This window comes from Tamandua tetradactyla, chromosome 4 (assembly GCF_023851605.1).
Source record: "Tamandua tetradactyla isolate mTamTet1 chromosome 4, mTamTet1.pri, whole genome shotgun sequence".
Classification (NCBI taxonomy): Eukaryota; Metazoa; Chordata; class Mammalia; order Pilosa; family Myrmecophagidae; genus Tamandua; species Tamandua tetradactyla.
Genome location: NC_135330.1, coordinates 87,832,632 through 87,855,924, shown reverse-complemented (window position 1 = coordinate 87,855,924; position 23,293 = coordinate 87,832,632). Strand labels below are relative to the sequence as shown.

General features: G+C 35.3%; 1 long non-coding RNA gene, 1 other non-coding gene and 1 pseudogene across 3 annotated transcripts in view; 2 read left to right on the top strand and 1 right to left on the bottom strand.

Annotated features, from left to right (window-relative positions):
• Nucleotides 1-1,368: 1,368 nt before the first annotated feature.
• LOC143681869 (U6 spliceosomal RNA) lies at nt 1,369-1,474 on the top strand. The gene has a single exon (XR_013174921.1). It is a non-coding gene; the product is annotated as a U6 spliceosomal RNA (small nuclear RNA).
• A 10,198-nt stretch (nt 1,475-11,672) lies between these two features.
• Nucleotides 11,673-23,293, top strand: part of LOC143679133 (uncharacterized) — an 89,404-nt gene continuing 77,783 nt past the window's right edge. For both annotated transcript variants that reach the window (XR_013173566.1, XR_013173567.1), the window contains exon 1: nt 11,673-11,753. This is a non-coding gene — a long non-coding RNA (uncharacterized LOC143679133). The remainder of the gene's footprint in view (nt 11,754-23,293) is intronic.
• LOC143679341 (N-acetyltransferase ESCO2 pseudogene) lies at nt 12,271-13,974 on the bottom strand (annotated as a pseudogene).

Genomic DNA, 23,293 nt, shown 5'->3' with positions numbered 1-23,293 from the left:
CTGATGATAAATGTGAACATTGGAATAATATAGCAAATTTTCAAATAAGCAATGGTGGCAGTGAAACCTCATGGAACAACAGGTAATATTATGTAATATGGAAATATTATGGTGAGGATTTGTGGCAGTGATATAATATTGGGTCTTCTGAAAAGAAATGTGACACTGGTGTTTAATGGAGGAGATACTAATGAGGAATGGGGTACTAGTATAATTTGAAGAACTCCTGAAAAAACTGAAGGCATCAATATAATACTGGAAAATTCATTGTGAGGATTTAGGGTTCTGATATAATATTGGGTATTTTCAAAAAAGTAACTGTAACATTGACTTAATACTTGGCATTTAATAATATATGGAAAATATGTATAATTTTGGGAAGCATATTGTGAAGACTGGAGGATACTGTTATAATAATAGAAAAGTTTCCATGAAGATGGTAGGAACATTTTAATATTTGGAAATTTGTACTAAAAATACAATGAGAAACATAGAATGCATATAATATTGAGAAATTTTTGAAGGAGAATTGGATATAGGCATGTAGTGGGGATGAAACAATTTTACAAAATTTCCATGAGGAATCCATTCACTTGTATAATATGGGAAATCTGAAGAACTGGAATACTAGTAACATAAGAAATTTCTGTGATTTCTCATAAAAAAATGAGGACATTGGTATAATACTGGGGAAATATATTCCAGTGAGGAATTGGGATTCTGATATAATACATGGAAACTACTAGAGATATTAGGTCATTGAAATATTTTACAAAACTTCATATCAGTAAATTAGACATTGGTATAATATGGCAGAATACCTGAAATGAATGGTTGCACTATTATGGGGAATCTTCTCAAAAGAAATAGGGTCACTGTAATCATATGGAAAACCTTAATAAAAATGAGACATTGGAATAACATTGAAAAGCATCTGATGAAAATGTGGCAATTATGCAATAAGAAAAATTCTGATGATCAATGATCAACCCGGTATAATATTGGGAAAATACTGATGCAGAAAGGTTTTCTTTTATAACAGAAATCTTTTCAGAGTGTGGCCTCTGATGTCATTTGGGAAATCTTTCAAAGAGAATGTAGTCACTTGTATTATATGAGTAGACATGCTGATGAATGGGTGCACTGGTCTAATATTGGAAAACTTTTGAAATGGAATAGGAATGCTGATTTCATGCGAGTCAACTCCTGATCAATAAAGAGGAAATAGTGTAATAAATTGGACACACTTTGAAGAGGAATGTGGAACTGTTAAAACAAACAGAGAAACTTCTGTTGAGAAATGAGGGGAGTTCATATAATATTGGGAAAGTTCTGATAAGAAGTTTCCTAAAGAAATAGGGGCAATGAGTGCTCACTTTGGCAGCACATATACAACACTGGAATGATACAGAGAAGTTTAGTATGGCCCCTGTGCAAGGATGACACACAAATTTGTGAAGCATTTTATATTTAAAAAAAGGAAAGAAAGAAGAAATAGCAGCACTGGTATATGATGAGAAAGTTCTTATGATATAGTGGAGTTAATTTCATAATGGAAAACTTCTGAAGATGAATAATGGAACTGGTGTCATGTGGAAAAAATCTGAAGTATATGGGGATACCAATATAATATTTGGAGTTTAAGAAAAACAATGGCCTGCCTTAATATTGGGAAACATGAATATCTGGGCAATGGTATTATATGATAAAACTTATGGTAAGTAACAGAGTGGTGTGATACATGTAGAACTCTGATTATGATTGTGGGTGCAGACAATAAGAGAATTTTGATACAGACTAAGGGTATGGGTAACATATGGAGGAAATATGATAAGGAATGGGAGGAGCAGCATATGTTTTACTATCTTCTGAAGAAGAATGCAAGCAATAGAATATTATGGGAAAGATTCTGATGAGGAAGAATCCTGGAATTATATTAGCAAATGTCTGAAGGGGAATGTGGGTACTGATAAATGGAGAAATTTGGATTTGTAATGGAGTCAGCAGTGAAATATTGGAAAATATATGATAGAGATTGATGGCATATATTTAATAATAAGTTTACAATCAGAAATTGGAGGAATTACATAATAAACAGAAACTTCTATAATGAGCTATCATGTTATGAAAATTCTAATGATGAAGGAAACACAGAAGTTATATTAGGAAGTATAGATGATGAATGAAGACAATAGCACAAGAAGAGGTAATTGTGGATAAGGAAAGGGGCACTAGTATAATATTGGGAAAATTCTGAAGATGAATGGGAAAACTGGCATTTTATTCATGAAGTTGCAATGGAATTGGAAGAAATACTATAATACTGGGAAATTTCTGATGAGGAATCATGGCACTGGTATACTATTGGGGAGATTCTGATGAGGAATGGGGACACTACTTAAATATTTAGAACTTCCAGGGGGATGTGAAGACCCTAGCATTATTTTGGGAAATGAAGAATTGGGACACAATAATATGGGATAATTCAGATAAGGAAGGAGGACACTTCTCATGTGAAATGGAGGCACTGTATATTACTGGTGAATTCTTTATGAGAAGTGCTGACTCCGGTTAATATTATTGGGGATGTCTGATAAAAATATGCACTATGGAAAATATTGGGAAACTTTTGATGAGAATTGGATCCCCTCAAATCTGCTACTATTAGGAAACATGACAAAAATTGCAGTCACTGTTATATTTGGAAACATCCTAGTAGAAATAAGGCTAACTTACAGTAGTAGAGTCTTCTTCATGAGTAATAAGGCTAGTGTAAAAAGGGGAATAACTTAGGAATAAATCAGCGTTCTATGTCAAACTGGGCCACATATAGAACAAATTTCAATCTATGAATAGAATAGTGAAACAAAATTATCATTTTGCTGATTTTAATTGAACACAGAGGTAATTTATTTATTTATACACAGTATTGATTTTGCTTTACACATATCATTGTTATGAAAGAGCATTAAAGAATTAGTTTCTGCTAACTTTTGTTTTCATTCTACATTTCTGGGTTGTTTTTCTTTTTTTTTTTTGCATGGGCAGGCACCAGGAATCAAAACTGGGTCTCCCGCATGGCAGGAGAGAGCTCTGCTTGCTGAACCATCATGGCCCGCCCTCAGGGTATACCTTATTCTAAATGTTTTCACTACGATTTTGCTTTACACATATCATTGCTATGAAAGAGCACTAAAGAATTAGTTTCCACTAACTTTTGTCTTAATTCTATATTTTTGGGTATTTCTTATTCCAAATGTTTTCACTACTGCTGCCTTCTAATTATAATTATTTCTTTTCTCCATCAAGCACCTTTCTTTCCTACCATATTCACATGTTCAAATGCTACCATCTTTCACATCCTAATGAAGTACCAGTTTATTCAAGATACTTATCAACTGGTCATATTTTTCTTAGGCAATACATCTACTAGTAATGTCTTGTATTACCTTAGGCAGCACTCTTTATTTCTAGATTTACATAAAATCACACAAACCCTCTAGGGTAAGAATATTTCTGTCATCATCAGTGCTTGGTAGTAGAAGAATGAAAAAATTGCAATGAAATGTTTAGTCATATAGAAAATTGATATGATATCAAAAGTTAAAGCAGGGAATACAAATACATACAATAATTATTAGCAAGTTATATGTGTATCATAAAAAATTTAGTGGTAATTCACCATAGAACTTAAAATTTTACACCTTCGAGTAATTTTTCCTCAAATTTTAATTTATATACTTCTGTTATTTCTCATACCTAATTATTTTTTCCTGATTTCACATTCAGGTAATTCAGTTTTTGAAATAGTTTTGTATATTCATTCTAGTCACTCTCTATAAGTGAGCAATTGTTTCCCTATCTCTGAAGCACAGCTAGCTGAAGTTCTGAGGTAGCATAATTGAAGATTATACATACACATATATTTATACATACATAAATATATAATATATATGTATATCTTCTGTGGCTCTATAAACAGTTTAGAAAAAAATGTTCACATTAGTTGAAACTGCTTGGCCCAGTGCTTTTAAAAATTCTCCTGGGAAAGTAAAGTTTTCTACATGTACTGGCATTTCTATGGAATAGTTGTATTAATAAGTTTACAAAGCAAAATGGGCAGGATGAGTAGAAACAAGTTTGCTTTTATTCCATTAGTAAAAGTTGCCCCTGAGGGGTCCTGTGTTGATTTAAAAGCCTTGTTTTCCTCAGTGAAACCTTCCTCCAGGATTGTGCAGTAATTTACCTGTGTTAGTTTGACTATACCCCAACCTCAGAAAGGCTATGGCTCTGCAGTTACTATGTAAACCCCATCTTCTCAGCTCTGAACCTTGATTCCACAGGAAATAAAAATGGATCAAAGTCATGACATTCTCTTCCTCTTTCCTCAGATTAGGAAATTACACCAGACAAAGGAGACATCTTGTCAGGCAAGGTTTGGGATTGTTAAGGAAAAAGTAAAATATTCTAGAAAATGAGACCAGAGGTCTACAGGGAATATTTACAAAATTGCATCTAGATGTTACTCCTGAAGAAAAGATGGCCTTGACCCATAGCAAATGTCTGAGAATTATTCGAAGGATAGATGCTGGGGAAAGTTGGGCAATCTTGTCCACTCAGGTAGATTCATTTAAATAAGCCTTAAGGAATTTATATTTACAATTTAATAACACACAGAATCTCACCAAATTTGCTTGAAAACACCAACACATGGTTTGGCTTCTGTAGTAGTCAGTATTTTCTCATCACTTTCCTTAACCATCATGCAATGGCCTTATGTCTATAGTTTATATTTTTTGCATATTCCCTGAAAAATCTCTTTCTCCCTCTCTTTCTTTTTCCCTTCATCCCCTATGCAGAACCCTTACATAATACCATGCAGTACTCTAATTATAACATCATTTGAGAGTACAACCATATTTGAGAGCCTAGTCTCTTCTTCCCATTTTACATGTCCTTATCCTACCTCCATGGTCAGTCACCTAATGCAGCTTCTTTAGGCAGCGTAGGCGCTACTGGAAACTCATATTCTGTTTGAAATTCTCTTGAAATTTTCTTCCTTATAATTTTCACCTCAATTAAAATGAATGGTTAAAAATGTTCATGAGTTTTTGAATTGTTGTCCCAAGTTGCTGTAGTTTAGTAGTATATAGGCAATGCTGGTAGATTTTAAAATCATAATAGTTACTGTATAGAATTTCATTTAATTTACTTTGATCTATTGGCAGAAAATTGAGATCATACTGGTACTTGATTGGAATTACAATATATACAAATGGATTTTGCATGAATTATGAAGTAGTTTTGAGATAAGGATTTAAAATCCAGGAATAGAATCTTACATTCTGTTGATTCACTTAACAAGCTCACTTTTCATATTCCATGCATTTCCATAATTTTATTACAAATGCTTCAACTATTTATAATATCCATGTTTTTCTTAATGTTTTTCACTCTCAGGTGTTTGATCATTAAGCATAGAGTATGTCAGATTATTTTTTCATTATTATATATTACTCCCTATATTTTAATACATATATACCAATGCTTTTTCAAACTTTTTGATCCATTATATTTATATATGTTTCATAAAAATTGCATACAGTAAAATTTTGTATTTATTTCATTCTGAATGTTATACTTGGCTAACTGCCACTATGCTTTACAAATATAATTGATATGCTAGTTTTAGTGGTGTGATTCATTACTTGTTTTTACTTTTTTTAAAATTGCTAATTGATTTTCCTGTATTTCTTTTGGCTTGGGGACCTCCTTTGAGGTTTTCCTGCCCTCTTAAATCACATGCTATTTTTAAATTCTTCATTTAATATGACAAATCTATTCACATCACTTTCACATTTAGAGTATTCTCTGTGTACTCTGCCAATTTATTTTAATTATATAAAGTGAGTCCAACTCTGGCACTAATTTATATCATAAGTAGAGAAGTATTGTAACATACATTGTGGCTAAGGCAAGAAATAAATATCTACTGCAACCACAGAGATTTATGGACATATGGTGAAATAATCAACAAAATGCTACTGGATTGTTCTAGAATTCATTCTCTAAATAATAAGACTTTTAAAAGTTTAATCCTTTATATAACTATTCCCTTTAACTATTTATTATTTTATCATTTAAAAGTTCTATTTAATAAGATTACTCTACATTGACTACAATAAACATTAACAAAAATATTAGTAAAAATTTAAATTCTGTAGGGATGACTGCTTTTAGTAACTAAAGGATACAATATAAATTAATTGTGATTTCTACATTCCAGCAAGGGGTATCTTTTACAGTGTACTCTCTACTCTAAATAGACAAAAAAAATAGAGGTAAAATTGTATAAACCAATTAGTCTGTGCCTTGAAGATTTAATTAAGGCTTTGTGTTAATTGGACAATATATTAAATATTGATGCATGCCAGTTTACTTAAAAGAAAAAAAATCACCTATGAAATTCAATAATACTTTATAAAAAGAAATATATTTTCTTTTACAATGCATTTTCACCAATAATTATATATAAGGAAATTTTACTTACTGTCTTTTTTACATTTTTGGTAAAAATAAGAATGTTGGGATTAAAATTAACTGTGTAAAGGCAATTGAGGGTGTTTTTGTATATCATTATAATTGAGAACACTGAAGTTCATATATTCTTATCTGGAAAGTTATAAGAAAAATTAAACAGAGCCATATTTTCAGTAATATAGTTTATTCTTGGTAGAAACAGAATGAATAAGATTGTCCAAATCCCTTTATCTTTGAATATCTTGTTTTACTGAACAATATATCTAACTTATTTCTTTTTTTTTTGGTTCTCCTAAGAGAATAGATTCCTCACCTAGCACGGAGAGAGAGAATTGGACTATGGTGCAAGATATCATTCTAATTGGGATACCTATCTCTCGAGCACTAGAGTGCCTCTTGTTTTTAAATTTTTTTATTGACTTATTTGGTGACTTGGGAACACCCTCATCATTACCCTGATCCTTGTGGATTACAGGCTTCACTCACCCATGTATTTCTTCCTCAGCAATCTCTCTTTCAGTGAAATATTAACCACTACCTCTGCTGTTCCCAAGATGCTGGCAGGCTTCCTGTCAGAAAGGAATAGAATCTCATTTAGTGAATGCTTCATCCAATACTATTTCTTCTTCCTGTCTGGATGCACTGAGTTTATCCTTTTTGCTGTCATGTCCTATGACCATTATGTAGCCATTTGCAGCCCCCTTCAATATCCTACAGTTGTGGCCAGCACACTCTGTGTCCATCTTGCCATCCTCTCCTGGGTAGGCAGCTTCCTCCTCATCCTACCATCTACCATCCTTAAAGCAGGACTGCCATACTGTGGCCCCAATGAGATTGATCATTTTTTTCTGTGACAGTGCCCCATTCCTCCACTTGGCCTGTGCTGATATACATGCCATTGAGTTGTTGAATTTCAACAGCTCCCTTGTCCTACTCATCAGCTCCCTCTCACCCACAGTGGTATCCTATGCTTACATCATTTCCACCATTCTGAAGATGCCCTCAGGCCAAGGTCAACACAAAGCCTTTACCACCTGTGCATCTCACTTTACTGTGATCTCCATGGGCTATGGGATCTCCATCTTTGTCTATGTCCATCCCTCCTAGAAGAGCAGCCTGCATCTCAACAAGATCCTCTTTATCCTCTCCAGTGTCATCACACCTCTCTTGAATCCCTTCATCTTCAGTCTATGGAATGAAACCATAAAAGGTGCACTGAAGGATACTTTTTCCAAGGGCCAAGAGTTCCTTAAGAGGATGAGATCTAAGTAATGGACTACTGAAGAGTCATCCCAACCACGGGAATTCTCAGTATTACTGAGAATCAGTACAGGACTTGATACTGTAAATGGTGGAATGCTGTAGTATATCTTCATATCATTTCCAATCATAAAAAGTATAGTTAGACTGGATTCATTTACATCTGATGCTTTAAATATTCAAATATTATAATGTTCTGGTGGTAGTACTGACACTTCTGGTGGTAAAAATAGAATTTAATATATATTTTGGTAACAGTGCTATTGGTTAAAGAGGGACAAAGTAATACTAGAGTAATATAGGTGTATGTATTACTTGGTTGAGTTTGTGTATATAAAATTTGGAAAGAAGAAACAATGCAGCAGTCTGGCTGGTAATAAGGACACATACTCACATACACACCTATGATAAAACATAATCACAGGATATATTCTATAGTACTTGAAGTCCAGTAGTAACTTATTGTTGCATATCATTGAGGTCACTGCCTTTTTAATTAACTACATTAGCTAAATGTATTGGCTACATTTATTTATCACATATTTATGGATTGTCCTTTAGCATTTCAATTCCCTTTTATATCAGTTCTTATTCTTTCTCATGAAGCCCTTAGTTCCTTCCATTTGTCAAAGAAGATTTGATTCTTCAATTGATTTAACATTTACTTGTATTATAAACTTCACATTAGAGGTGTAAGAAATAACCAAATCAATTATCACTAATCCAACCTTGTACCCTTGCCCTTGTGAATTTCTATTGTATGTTTAAATAATTGTTTTGCTTCTATTATTCCCTCAAAATACAATTTCTCTATCAAGAAGACATTGACTTTCTTATAACAGACTTCATCCTTATTAATGGATAAAAATACAAGAGGGAAACAACTGCAACCTGGCATTTCTGTCATCTTTTCATTCAGTTTTTCTTTGTCTAGGAAGCTTTTCAGATTCCCAGCACATTCACCTTGCTCACTGATTGATAACACAAAGTTAGTCCATGAGTTTCATATTCACAATTATTAATGGGGAAACATTATGTCAGTCCAAGCATTAAATGTCCCAGGGATGTGATTTAATTATTTTGATTTAGCTATTTGTCTGTCCTGCGATGAATCAAATGTAGCTAGGACTTTCATATAATGGCAGGTATCTGTGTGCATTTGAGAAAAACTAAGATCCAAGATGAACATAGATTAATGTGGGAGAGGTCTGTCAATATTATACATATTCATCCATGCATAGAGAATGAGATTTCACATGCCAGGGGGATTGATGTTGATTACTAAAGGGAAGTTGAGTTGGTGCTGTATAATGAAGGCAATGAGGACTAAGTCTAAGCAAGAAGATTCACTGGATAGCATCAACCACTTGGTAATTTTATTTAAAAAATCACTGAAGAACTGTGATACCAAATATACAAATAAATAAGCAAAAACTAAACAAACAAACAATGCAAACAAAACAAGGATTTGGATACTGGAAGAATGAAAATTGGTGCAAATGATATATGGGGTGCGTGCATCAGATAAAAGAATCCACTGCTTTTGTCTAGTAACACTGCCATCCTGAAAACTGGTGCATGTTTGTGTGCTTACATATATGTATACATATCCCAATATGGATCAGGCACGTTTAAAAATTAATTTTATAATGAAAAAATTAACATTTGTAATGATTTTGAATGAGAAGTAATTCTCTTATTCGCACGAGTAAACTGACAACATAAAGTTACTAACCATGAAGGAGACTCAGTATATATTCCGTCGTGAAATGATAGTTACAAAACTTTCTGCCATTAGAATAAAAATCGTGTAAAGCTTTTAAAAAGTGTGCATCTAATATCAAGCTTCTTCGTTTTCTTTTAGGAAGTGGTGTGTATGGCCCTTGTCTTCGGCTCTGGTTCATACATATTTTCTAGTTTACTGCACTCCCATGTATTGTTCGCACAATTTTGAAGGCCAGCATTTCTAAGATAAAGCGTCTCTCAGAGGGTGTAATTGTTTGCTGAACAACCAGACAATTTCCAGGGGATTATTTAAATTACCCACCAACATTTATGGCATGTCCTCAGGGTAGGCTTCTGTCTTCAAGGTCCAGGGTGGGGAGCATCTGTCGGTCCCAGTCCTCGCTGTGGGTCTCAAACTGCCCAGGCCTCCAGCAGACCCTGCCTCAGCAGGACACGCCCCACCCAAGCCAATGACTGCGATGTCAACAGAAGAGTGCGTGCCCTGTCCCAGGCGCTCTGCGCATGTGCAGTCGCTGCCCACACTCTGGTTGTTCCCAGGCTGTGTCTCCACAGCAGGCCGCAGGCCTCGGGGTTCCGCGGTGGCACAGGGGAAGGGGCGGTGCTCAGCGCGGGTCACGAGGGGAGGCTGAGCCCCTGCAGGTATGCCCGAGGTCGCTCTGTGGGGGTCAGGCCAAGGCTGGGACAGTGGGGTCTCAGAAACTGGGCGGAGTCGGGCCTTGGGAGCCGCCACCGTTTCCAGGGGTCGGGAAAGGGTCAGGTCACGGCCTTGTGAGGGGCTGGGTAGTGGGGGGTCAGGGGAAGGTTGAGGAGGGCATCGGGTGTGGCCTGAGGAGGGCCTTGCACAATCTTTATCGCTGAGCACCACCAGGTGAGAATTGTGGAGTGTAGTGACCTAATCTTACCTCCTCAGAACCCAGGGGTCAAAAGGTAAATTAATGTCCTTCCTCCTTCATCCTCCAACCTGGTCTCAAAGGACAGTTAAAGAGAACAAAGTAAATTGAAACCACAAATTGAGCACTCAGCATTAAATTTTACTAGAGAACCTATTCAGGCCAAGTTTGGAGATGAAAAATGGGACTTTTATTAAAGATGAAAACTGGGACTCATTCATGCTCTATGTTATGAAAGTGATATAATGCCTCTGACTGGCTGCTGCTCTCTGGGTTTCCTATTAGTCTTTGTGTAAAAACCCCAGGCTGGTTTCTGCTCATATGTGGATTTCAGGTTCATGGCATCTAGCTGTTTTTGCAACATATAAGAAGTTGCCAATTTGGGATTATGGTGCCCAGTTGTTATTTTAGTAGAAGTTAGGTTTTTGCCACTGTCAGCAGAGTAGATGGTCACATGAGAGTTCATTAAGGCCTAATTGAATTTTACACTAGGCCCAAGTCATGGTTTGAGGGCATAGTGAATTCCAGAACACTGTATTAGATTTGTGACAAAGACATAATATCAGGATGGTACATGAAAATGTATTCAAAGTTATCTAATTCCTCCTTATTTTAAAAATCATAAGATTGAAACTAAGTCCCTAGGTTCCTGAGTTGTGGAACCTGAGGTAGACCTGAAGTCTCCAGGTCCACTGTTGTTTATCATACTGAAGTTAAAACAACCTTTTTGGAAAAGTGATTTTGAGAATCTGAAGTTTAGGGAGAAGAAACATCTCATTGTTGAGAGCTCTCAAAAGACTTTCTAAGCTTGTGAAATTTAGTATATTAACAGGAAAAATTGTTCTGGCATGTAACCGCAAAATCATTCCATGTCAATGAATATTTCTCTTCAATATCATTTGTAATATCAGTGTAGGGTTCCATCATTGGATATATTATACACCTTACATAACTAATTATTTGATGTTTATATTTTAAATTCTTTTGTGTTATTTACTATAAACAGACATAATTTTTAAAGCAAACAGTAGGAAGTAAATGCTTCAATTAACTCAATAAAAATGTCCCAGGTTCATCAAGATTATGTCAGAATCACCCATGGAGAGATGAACATTCATCATGGCCCTTCTTAATTGCATATGAAAAGTTAAAGATATTTTTTTCCAAAGGTTTATTCTTTAGAAAAATGCATGGAAATTTCTCATACGTGGTTTCTGGAGCTGCAAGATAAAGTCCTATGACTCCTGTCAGCTTCCCCTTCCCTGGCTTCATAGTTTCTACCTTTTCCCTGGAGCATCAGAAATGAATAAATTCCAGGTGAGTTGTTTAACTCTCATTTTGTATCATAGTGTGTGTATATTTTAGTAAGTTTTATGAAAGAATGCCCATAAAAGTGAAAATAGTTAAAAATCACCTTCAGTGAAAGTATTGTTTAAATAGCCAGTAATTCTCAAAGTGTGGTCTCTAGTCCCCAGGAATGTTTCCAGAGTTCTGTGAGGTCAAGATCATTTTTGTAATATGAAGATGCTAACTGTTGACATTTGTTTTAATGGTGCAAAAGCAATAATGAATAGATTGCTGCTGTTGGGCATAAAGCAAGGCAGTGACACTACTCTTTCCTTATGTTTTTTTATGTAAAAATTTTTAATTTTCTATATAGCAAGATACACCATAAAAAGGTTAAAAATCATGTGATGATACTTGCTTATGTATCCAGAGTATGTCTTTGGAAAATACACAGAGAAAACTGTTAATATTGGATACCTCCAGAGATGGGAACTGGGTGTTTGAAGGAGGACGTGAGGATAGTTAGAAGGATTGGAGGAAACTCTTTTTATTGCACACCCTTTTGTGAATTCTTATATTTAATTCCTTCCAGAAGTCTCTGCTGAACATGCTGTAGTTCATCCTCAGGGTTAGCTGTATAGATTATGCCACAAGACTTATACATAGCAGACCAAAAATATTTCTGACCTTCATCTATGATGGTCTTTACTTTCTTTATTTCTGTGTCTGGTATTTTTCTGTGTATTGGTCTGTTTCAAGAAGTTAGTAGATACGATGGATCCCACAGAAGACTTGTTCTTCAGCTAGAGACCTTCTTGTATTGACTGAAGGCACACTGAAGATGGGATAGACAATGGGCTCAGAAGAAACTCTCTTCTTGCTTTCACTAGGAGGATCCTTTGAAGGAAAATGCTTACTTTCATCAAGTTTACATTCTCTTGAAGAAACTGATGAATCCTTCATTAATTTTTCTTCATTTTTACTTCTTGAACTCAATAGCTGAATGGTCAGTTCCTTTCCTAGCAACAAGCACTCTGGTACTTGCCTTGTCATAAAAGTTTTTCCTTCACTGACAGTCTCTAAATCAGAATCTTCAGTCACTTTGGATTTATTCTTTTGGGTGAATTCCAGTAATGATTTATTTTCCAGAGACAATTTCTTGAAAGAGGATTTTTTTCTATTAACAAAAAATGTTGCTCCAGCCTGGAGTGTAACTTGTGGTTTTATTTTTTGGCTTAGAACTCAAGGAGCATTCAGATTATTTATAGATGAATAACAATTATTCTCTTTCTCCACAGATGGCTCAGAGGTCACTCTATTTTGTGAGGAATTTTTAGAATTCTTTGTCACAGGCTTGATGCACTTATAATTTGGTTGGCACTTAGCAGTTAAACTCTTCTGTGTTTCTTTGTTCATCTCCTTGGACCAGATAGGTTTTACCTGTATTTTTTTCATCATACTAGGTAAAGGTTTATCTTCATTATTAGTTTTTAGACAAGTGGGTCTACTCTCTTTTACCAGCTTTCTCTGTAATGGATTGAGGTACCACTTATCTTTGAGGTAAAAGAATAGAGTGGACACAGGTTTAAATGGTGGTCCTTGATTTGTAGATGGAAATCTATTTTTTTGTTGTTGTTGGAAATTATGTATAAATCAGACTTGAAATGAAGTGGCCTTGTTGAAAACAATGCACCTCTTCCTCATTTTTGTCACTGCTTTGGATAATGTGCTTTTTATTAGGTCATTGAAATATATTTTCAGAAAATTCCAAAATTAATTTCTTTGATGGAATGTCTGATAATAGATGATCACAGCTTGAAGAATATTATTTCCTTTTCATTGGGAAAGCTGCCATCTTCTAAGTTGAACACCTGTGACTCAGAGCCAGAACACTTCCCTTATGGCTTTTATTTTGCTTTTTTTATTAGAGAAGTTGTGAGTTTACAGAACAATCATGCTTAAGTACAGGATTCCAGTGTACCATCCCACCACCAAAACATTGCATTGGTGTGAAACATTTGTTAGAATTGATGATAGCACTTTTTTGTAATTGTACTTCTTTTTAAACAGTTGTTAGTTTGTTAGAATTGATGAAAGATTATTAAAATAGTACTATTAACTATCGTTCATCATTTACATTAGGTGCATTTTTTCCATATCCCACCCTATAGCTAACACCTTGTATTAGTTGTACATTTGTTATAATTCATGAACAAACATACTTAAACTTACACAATGAACTATAGTCCATGGTATACAGTATGGTTCACTGTGTTATGCAGTCTGATCTTTGATCTTTTACTTTTTATTCTCATAATGTATACAACATAATGTTTCCCATTTTAACCACATTCACCCATAAAATTCAGTGCTGTTAACCACACTCACAATAACATGCTATCATCATCACTGTTACTGGACAAAGGCAGTGGATTCTTTTGCCCAATGCAGCAAATGACCAATTTCTGAGATGCCAGGGTTTCAAAGAGAGAAAAAGTATATTGTAGTACTTCTGATTTATACTATCAAAAAATGGACAGGTTTTAGGATAATGAGCACCATGGCACCAGCTAATGCAATAAGAGGTGATCTAATTATTCATCATGCACAGATTGATTACATGCTTAGTCACAGAACATATGTAAGAAAATTGTCTTAATATGCTGGGCATGATTTTTAGTATTATAATGAAATATAGGTGACTTGTAAGTTGAAATCTAAGCTACTGTACAGGTCCGGTGGGCCCATTTTGGTTTGATTCAGTTTTGGCTATCAAGATAACTTTGAACTTTGGGTAGATTACTTCTGGTCTGACTCAAGACCCTTCATTAGTAAACATTAGGGGTTGTCTTTATAAATCACAGGACTCTAAATCAGATAAATGGTTCCAACTGAAGGTTAATCACAAAGTTTTTACAATCACAAGGGTACAAAAAAAGGTTACACAATCTTTATCAGGGAACAAGTTAGTTAGGTAATGATTTCAGCTATTTCCCTCTGACTATTCCAATACACCAGAAAGCAAAAAGGAATTACTATATAGTTATTCAGTAACCATAATCATCCCTTAAATCCTAACTTCTTGATTACAATCACCATCCATTTCCAAATCTGTATAGTCAATCTAAATAGAAGTTCTGTACAAATTAAGCATCAACTCCTTATTCTCTAACCACAATCTATGGTAATCTAGATCTAGATCTAGATTTATAGTCTAGATATAGATTATAGGTTAGCTATAGATATAGATTATGGTATATATATATATACACTCTAGATTTCATTATAATCCAAACATAAATTATATGTTATAATCTAGGTATAGATTATATGTTAGATTTAGGTTACCTGGTAACCTGTAATCTAGATTCTAACTGTGAGTTTGTTTGTAATAGTTTGTATCAGCAAGATCATACAATATTTTATTTTTTGTTTGTCTGGCTTATTGCACTCAGCATAGTGTCCTCAGTTTCATCCATGTTGTCGCATACATCAGGACTTCATGCCTTTTGATGGCTGACTAATACTCCATCGTGTGTGCATATACCCATTTTGTTTACTAGTTCATCAGTTGATTGACACTTGGGCTGCTTCCATCTTTTGACTTCCATCTTTTGGCAATTGTGAATAATGACACTGTGAAACAATGATATGCAAATATCTGATTGAGTCCCTGCTTTCAGTTCTTCTGGGTATACCTTGTAGTGGGATTGCCAGGTCTATAGTAATTCTCAGTTTAACTTCCTGAAAAACTGCCAAACTTTCTTCTATAGCAGCTGCACCATTTTATATTCCCATCAGCAATGAATGAGTGTTCTTATTTCTCCACACCCTCTCCAACACTTTAAGTTTTCTGTTACTGTTTTTTAATAGTAGCCATTCTAGTTGGTGTGAAATGATATCTCATTGTGATTTTGATTTGCATTTCCCTAATAGCTAGTGATGTTGAACATTTTTTCATGTGCAGTTTTAGCCTTTTGTATGTCTTCTTCGGAGAAATGTCTTTTCAAGTCTTTTGCCTATTTTTGAAATGGGTTGTTTGTCTTTTTATTTTTGAGTTATAAGATTTCTTTATATACTCTGGATATTAAATCTTTATCAGATATATGGTTCCCAGATATTTTCTCTCATTGAGCAGGTGACCTTTTCATTTTTGTGACAGTCTTTTGATGTCCAAAAATTTTAAGTTTCAATTTATTTACTTTTCCTTTTGTTAATTGTACTTTGGATGTAAAGTCTAAGAAACCATTGCCTAACACAAGATCCTGAAGATGCTTCCCTGCATTTTCTTCAAGGAGTTTTATAGTCCTGATTCTTATATTTAGTCTTTGATTCATTTTGAATTAATTTTTTATATGGTGTGATAAAGGGGTGCTCTTTCATTCTTTTGCATTTAGATATCCAGTTTTTCCAGCATCAATTGTTGAAGAGACTAGTCTTTCCCATGAGAGTGGACTTGGCAGCTGTGTCAAAAAATATTTGGACATAGATGTAAGGGTCTATTTCTGAACTTTCAATTTGATTCCACTGGTTAATATGCCTATCCTTGTACCAATTCCATGCTGTTTTCACCATTGTAGGTTTGTAGTATGTTTTAAAGACAGGAAGCATGAGTCCTCCAACCTCATTCTTCTTTCTCAAGTTGTTTTTGGCTATTCAGAGCCTGTTACTCTTCCAATTAAATTTGGTAATTGGCTTTTCCATTTCTGCAAATTTGGGATGCTGGAATTTTGATATATTGTTGAAAATTCACCTGTTAATTTTTCAGATCTTTAAGACAAGTCTGCCTGTTTTGGCTAAGTACTTTTTAAAACTTGACTTTATTATTATTATTTTCTTTGATTTTGTATGTTGTATGGTGGAGGTTACATTTCATTCTTTTCCATGTGAGTATCCTATTATTGCAATGGCATTTGTTGAATTTTTTGTTTTGGTTTTCCTTTGTTTACATGTTTTGTTGGGGGGAAGTGCATGAGCCAAGAATTGAACCCTGGTTTCCAGCTTGGTAGGTGTGAATTCTACTACTGAATTACTCTTGCACCCCCCAGCTAAGTACTTTTTAAAAAGAATGACATTGAACATCTTTTTGTGTGCTTATTTGCTATCCATTTGGTTTCTTTTGTAAGTACCTGTTCAAATCTTTTGTCCATTTATTAAATGTCATTTTTTTTACTGTTGAGTTTTGAGAGTTCCTTTTATGTACTGAACGTACATACATTGTCAAATTTGTGATTTGCAAATATTTCCTCACTATTTGTGGCTTCTCTTTTCATTCAACAGTATCTTTACGAGGATGAAAGTTTTTAATTTTGGTTTATTCTGAATCTTCCAAACCATGAATATAAATATCTCTCCATATATTTAGGTTTTTTTTAATTCCTTTTAAAGTTGTTTGGTAGTTTTCTATATATTGACCATGCATGTATTTAGTTCTATTAATACTTAAGTGCTTGATTTCTTTTGCTGCTTTTGTAAATTATACTCATTTTTGTTAGTGTATAGAAATACTGTTCACTGTTTAAAAACACTAAACTCAAATTCTTTGACTTTGGTGAATTCACTTATTAGTTCCAGGAGTTGTTTGGAAGATTCCTTAGGATTTTCCTCATCATTAAATATAATCTATAAGCATATAGTTTTACCTTTTCCTTTCTAATCTGTATGCTTTGTTTTCTTTTATCTATTTCACTGGGTAGGATTTTACTTCCTCCCTTCCAATCTGTATACTTTTTTCCCTTACTTATTTCACTGGCTAGGATTTTCAGTATGATGTTGAATAGAAGTGCTGCAAGTGTGCATATTTACTTTTCTCCTTACCTTAGGGGTAAAAATTCAGCCACTCAGCATTAAATATGATAGTAGGTATAGAGTTTTTTTGGTAAATGCCTTTTATCTGGTTAAAGAAGTTCCTTTCTTTTGCTTATTTTGTTGTGGGTTTTCATCTTGAGGGAATATTAAATTTAAAAATGTTTTATTTTGAAATATGTTCACATTTACAGAACAGTTACAAAATATAAAAATTCCATACAGAGAACTTTGACTAATCCCATCCCCTAGATACCCAGATCCTCTAATTTTAACATTTTGCCACATTCGTATATCATTCTGTTTATAACTCCATCTATCTCTCCATCTCTGTCACTCTGCCTATTTTTAGTCCATTTTCTCAACATGTGCATTTCCTAAAAGCAAAGGTATTCATTTACATAACCACCTGAAGTACAATTAGCAAGTTCAAGACATTTAATATTGATATAAAGCTTACAGTCTATGTTCCATTTTTTTCATATATCCCTTGAGCCTTTTCTCATCTCCAGTTAGACCCCATCTAGGATCGCATATTGAATTTAATTGTTACTGTCTCTTTAGTTCCTATTACTTTTATTAAATTGTGGGAACACTATAGAGCATAAACTTTCCATCTTAACCACTCCCCAACATATTCAGTGGGATTAATCACATTCACAATATTCACAATACCCTCACCACCTTCCCTTACTAAATCCTTCCAACTCCCAGATAGAAACTGTACACCCATTATGCATTAACTCTCCATTCCCTTACCCCTAGACATCTGTATTCTAAATTTGACTCTATTATGACTTTGTGTATTCTTGCATGTATTTTTTATAGTTAACATAGATCTTAAATTTAACATCCTAAATTTATAACAATCTTGTTTGCTTTGATTCCAATTCAACTTAAATAGTATACACAAACTTCCTTTTTCTTGCTGTCCTCCAATCTTTCTGTAATTTTTGTAATAGATCTTGTTTATTCAAGTCCCAAGTCATGATTTATCATTAAATTTTATGCATTTGCCTTTTAGATGCTGTAGAAAGTAAAAAAAAATAGCTACAAACCAAAAATACATTAATACTGGTTTTTATACTTACCTGTGTTTTTACTCTTACTGGAGATTTTATTTCTGGATATAGCTTCAATCTATTGCCTAGTGTGTTTTCCTTCCTGTAGGATCTCTTATAGGGCCATCTAGTGGTGATGAATTTTTTACTTTTGCTTATGTGGGAATGTTTTAATCCCTCTCTCTTTTCTTAAGGACTTTTTCCAGATGTAGAATTCTTGGTTGGCAATTTTCTGCTTCCAGAGTGTTAAATATGTCATCCCATTGCCTTCTTGCTTCATGGTTTCCAGTGAGAAACTGGCACTTAATCTTACTTAGGCTCCCTTTTATGTGATGTATTGCAGCTCTTTTGTGGCTTTCAGAATTCTCTTTTTCTTTTGCATTTGGCAGTTTGATTATAATAGTCACTGCATGGATCTATTTTGGTTTATGCAGTTTGGAATTTGTTGAGCATCTTGGATGTGTATACTCATATATTCATTAAATTTGGGAAGTTTTAATATATTATTTCTTTCAATGGTCTCTCTTCCCCTTTTATTTTCTTCTGGACTACCACAATGTGGATATTGGTTTGCTTTGTGGTGTCCCACAGGTTCCTCAGGCTTTGTTCACTTTTCTTCATTCTTTATTCTTTCTTTTCTCAGACTGAATAATTTCAATTACTTTATCTTCACATTCATTAATTGTTTCTTCTGCCAGCCCCATCTGTTCTGGAACACCTCTAGGGAATTTTTAAATTTGTTATTGTGTTCTTCAGTTCTGTTTGGTGCCTTGTCATAATTTTCATCTTTCTATGGATATTCTCCTTTTGTTAGTCTTTTCCTGATTTCCTTTGCTCATTGTCCATACTTTTTTCAGCTCTTTGAGCAAATTTAGGTTTCTTGAAATCTTGTCTGGTATATCCCAGGCCCAGTCCTCCTCATGGATGGTTTCTAATGTCTTAATCATCTCCTTTACCTAAGCCATTGTTTCCTGTTTCTTTGTATGTTTTCTAATTGATTGTTGAAACTTGGACATTTTAGTATTTTAATGTTTTATGACTAGAATTTAGGTTCTGAGCCATCTAAATTGTATCAGCTCTTGTTATCACAGAGCTTTCCTTGACTTTGCAGAATAACTTGTTCTAGTGCTTTCCTTTGGGCTTATCCATACAGTGAATTTAGAGAATAGCTCAAGGCCAAAGTTGAGTGGCTTCGCTTATCCTGTTTGTTCATTATTCTTGCCTTAGGCATGTGCTTGTGGCCCAAGGAAGTCCCCTATTTACAAAGATATGAATGTCCCCTCTAACCTAGAAAGCAGTGTGCTTATGGTCCCAGGCATTGTATTGTATGTCCTGTAGCTAGCAATCCTTTGCCCCAGCAGCTACAAATTGACTATTCTATAGCTTTCTGTAGAAGAGTTCTGAGAACTGCCTTCTGCATACAGGGCAAGTTTTGAAATGGTGAGCCTGCATCAGTTGTCCTTATTCAGTCCCTCAGGCTGCTACCAGAAGATTGGTATAGAATACTTGTTCCAAGTTTATGCAGGAGGGTTATGTTGCTACCACAGAACCAAGTCTAGGAATGAGGTAGAGAAAGGTTGGGGGAGGGGCTAGTCAGGGTGCCCTGAGATCCTACCATTTTTAAGTTGCCATCCTCTTCATTCAGCACTCATCCTGTTACTGAAATCTTTTAAATGTTTTTTGGGCTTTGAGAAATATATCTCTGCAAGTTTTTACTGATTGTTCAGATTTTCTATGGAAGGAGGGAACCCTGAAGCTTTTCTCTCTGCCCTCTTGATCAGGGCAGGGTTTGGAAATCGAATTTTGCTAAATAAATTTTCTGCATTTATGGGTCTTTGTTCTGCATCTTTTGAGATGATGTATGTTTCCTTTAGTTTGTTAACACAGCCATTTACTCAGGGTACTAAAAACAGGGCAACTGGCGTCACCCTGGCCACCTGTATTCATCACAGTCATTGCTTGCCACAGTATCCCCCAGGGCAGTGGTAGCTTAGTTCCATTCTCACTGTTAAATAAAATGAAATGGTGGGCCGCGGTGGCTCAGCGGGCAAAGTGCTTGCCTGCTATGCCGGAGGACCTCGGTTCGATTCCCGGCCCCAGCCCATGTAACAAAAACAAAAAAACAAAATACAATAAAACAAGAAAATGTTTAAAGATGTTTCCCTTTCTTCCTTCCTTCCTTCCTTCTATCCTTCCTTCCTTCTCTCTGTCTTTCCTTTAAAAAAAAAAAAATAAATAAATAAATAAATAAAATGAAATGGTTACCTGCACTGGGGACCATTTTTGAGAGAAGATGTTCCAGAATACAAAAACAATTCACTTCCAGGGACTCTCTGAGAAAATGGAACAATCCAGTTGTGGTCCAGGAGAGAGAGCTATCAGAATGGAGGAGCCCACCACATCAGTCACTCTATACCTGCTGCACCTCACTCCACTGTGGAAGATCCTCTCCCCTAGGTAAAGTAGAAAAGGAAAGCCAGCCCATCAGAGCATTTCTTCACTTGCTTCCTCATCCTCGCTATTTAAGCATAACTTTTCCACTATCTCAGTTGAGCTTCCTTCTACTTTCTGAATGGGTTGCTGCCCAGTTGATGAATCCTTCAATAAAGCACTTAGATCCTAAGATGGAGAAAAAAATGTTCTTTTAATACTCCCTTCCCTCTCTGCCTTGGCCAGAAGTTTCCAGTGATCTAGTGGTGTGGGTGGAGGGGTCAGGACAGTAGAGACAAAACTGTACAGACAGCAGTCTTCCCCCCATTTGGGTAGGGGCAGGCACACCCCACCACATGGGGTGAGGGCAGACTGGGATCTGGGAGCAGTGGGATGGGGTAGCCCCCTGAACACAGCCACTTGCCACATGGCCTCAGCACACAGCAGCTGCAGGTAGGCATGTTTGATGGTGCTTTCTCAGCAGCCATGCCCCTCCCTGGGAGGGGACTGACTGAGAGCCTAAAGACCTGCCCAAAGCCCAGGGAGAAGACAATAACCTGCTCACTGCCAGTGACTCGAGGGCCCCACATAATACATCACATGCTAAACAATAAATCTTGGACTTCTTCCTCAGTCTGACTCTGCCCCAGGCTTCCTAATATGCATGTAGTTACTCTACTCCAAACTCTAGATGTTTCCTCATCCTTTATCTCCCTGAATAGAGTGTCATCTACTCTATGTGTCCCAATACCCATGGAGCAATTTCTTCTTTCGATCTCTTTTTCCCTCCCCCAACCCCTCCCAGTCACTAGTTTGTTTTCTGTCTTTTAGATGTAACTATTTTGTGTATTTCATGTTAATTGATTCATATAATATGTGGCCTTTTATGTTTGACTTCTTTCATTTAGCATAATGTTTTCACGTTTCATCCACATTATAGCATGTATCAGTACTTCATTCCTTTTTATGGCCAAATAATACTTCATTGTATTTATACATCTCATTTTATTTATCCATTCATCAGTTGTTTCTACCTTTTAGCTATTATAATAGTGTTGCTGTGAGCATTTGTGTAAAAGTGTTTGTGTACCTCTACCATTTTTGTTTTGAAGTCAAATTTCTAGGTCATATAATAAATCTAAGTATAATCTGTTCAGACACTGTCAAGTAGTTTTCTGCAGAGAATACTAATTTCCCCAAACTCTTTGTCACCAGTTGCACATTCCCTATCCTGCAGGGAAATTCTGAGTCTTGCCACAAAGCCCACTTTGCAGCAACTGAAGAAAGGCAGATCTAATGCATCAGATGGAACCCAGCCATGGTCTACTGACTGTGAATGGACTGAAGGAGGATTTATAATGGGGACTACAGAGGTGCCAGAGCATGAGAAAGGCCAGTACTTCCAACTTCTGTTGCACAACTTCCCCATAATCTTTATTATTATTATTATTATTATTATTATTATTATTATTATTATTGCCATTACTATCATATATTCTGTGAAAATTAACTTATAGCTAAACAAACAAATGAAACTTGAAAAGAATGCACAATTAATGGTAAGTCTTCTTCCTATCCCACTACTTGGGCCTTCAACTCTATTCCACTCTCAGACATCACTTATCAGTTTCTTGTGTCTCCTTCCATAGATGTATAATTTACACTTAAGCTTAAGCCCATGTCTCATTATACATTCTATGTCTTGCACATTTTAAGATTTAGCTTTTTATTTAAATTATTGTGCAGCTCAATTATGAAATTACATTTTCTTAGAGATAATTCTGTACTTGTACATATAGCCCTATAGGCAAAATCTCATGAAAAATCCAAGCCAGGGTTCTTTTGGAAGTGAAAGGAGGTGGTGTTGCTCATGCCAGGATGAGGATATAAGCAGCACTTCCTAGATAAATGGGTGCAACACACTCCTAGATCTACCAATCCTTTTAACAGCTATATCCATCATCCGAAGCATGAAAGTAACTAAATTTGACCGATTTCTAGAATGGTTGCTGATTTTGTTAGTGCAATAAATATCCATGAATGTATGCCTTTGCATGCATACAACAGTATGAGAGCATACTGTTCTCAGTACCTAATGTGTTACGTCACTGATTCTTATAATCCCCTTTGATGAATCTCTGCAGTAGGTACTGATATACTCCCTGGGTCACAGATGAGGCCTCTGAATATTCCAAATATGAGAACTGACCCAGGTCTTATTGTTGGTAAGTCAGTGAACAAAGGATTAGCCAAAGGCCCTGCATGGCTAAAATG